Raw genomic sequence first — 1,438 nt, 5'->3', positions numbered from 1 at the left:
ATGTGTGTATGCCCGCACACCAGAAGAGGGCACCAGATCTCATTACAGGTGGTTGTGAGCCACCATGTGGTTGCCAGGAATTGAACTCAGGACCTTTGGAAGAGCAGGCAATGCTCTTAACCACTGAGCCATCTCTCCAGCCCCAACAGGTAAGATTTACACTTGTAAAAAGAAAGAAGAAAAAACTGCTTGCAATAGAAGGTTAACAGCAGAACTGAAAATAGTAGAGAACAGCTTAATATATCTTAAATCAGGGTTGGATTACATATATAGTATTTTTTGTAAGAGACTTAAAAGTACATACCAATTTAAAACATGAGACTTATTGTTTTGTAGTCTGGAATGAGATACAATGAATAGACAATTGTAACATTTAACAGTAAACATATTTAAGTTACATGTATGCACACACACAGTGAACAGGAATTGGGCAAAGTGGATGCTCTTAGTGGGCTCTACCAAAGGCATACCACTGTGCAAAACACACATGTAACAGAGTCAACACTGGAGAACCAGGTATGAAATACCTCAGTAAAGATGGTGGGAGTTGGTCACCTGAACTGGCTGTCGGTTAAGATGGTGGTAAAGTCACCTGACCTCAGTCAAAATGACAGCAGTCACATGTTGTATGGAGAAGCCACTTTTTTTTTTTTTTTTTTAACCACGGGAGATTTAAACATAATAACAAGAGAGACCTAGAGGGGTGATCTGCCCTGTTGCCGAGCCGCCGCACCACAAGCTGCGGGGAGCAAAGGCTGGAATTGAAAACAGCTGCCTTGTGGATCTATCCAATCCATGGGACGGCAGGGGCAGTTTGAGGAAAAGCGGAGCCGGCAGGACACTGGGAGAGCATTCATTCATAGGCGGGTGGCTGAGAGTTTGAGGGTTTATACCATAGCTGAAAACATGAAAACCACGAAAACCACCACAGGGCCTATAGAAGAGCGTCCTCTCTATACAGGCAGAGTGTTAAAGCCTGACTGGCTTCTGTCTGGGCAATTCGGAAGCCAGAGAGGCTAGAGGCCGCTCTGAGCGGTCTCTCATGGCAAGGACCACTTAAGTATCCAAAGAGAAAAGAAAAAAGAAAGAAAGAAAGAAAGGAAGGAAGGAAGGAAGGAAGGAAGGAAGGAAGAAAGAAAGAAAGAAAGAAAGAAAGAAAGAAAGAAAGAAAGAAAGAAAGAAAGAAAAGGAGAAAGAAAAAACCCTGGGCCCCCAAATTGAATGCACAGGAGGACCAACCTGGGGTTGTCCGGTCATGACTTCAGCTACGGAAAGCAACCAGAGATGAATGTTAGGCAAGGGCTCAACCGTAGCCTTGAAGGCTGTGGTTCGGGGCTGGAAGGGGAAAACTCACCACCGAAGCTGCTGGTGTGCGTTGAGGTCGGTGGTCAGGCAAGATAGGATGCAGAGCTGTTGTAAAGAAACCTGGTTCCAAGCC

The sequence above is a fragment of the Microtus ochrogaster genome, chromosome 5 (genome assembly GCF_000317375.1).
Source record: "Microtus ochrogaster isolate Prairie Vole_2 chromosome 5, MicOch1.0, whole genome shotgun sequence".
NCBI classification, from domain to species: Eukaryota; Metazoa; Chordata; class Mammalia; order Rodentia; family Cricetidae; genus Microtus; species Microtus ochrogaster.
Note: the sequence above shows the minus strand (reverse complement) of the source record.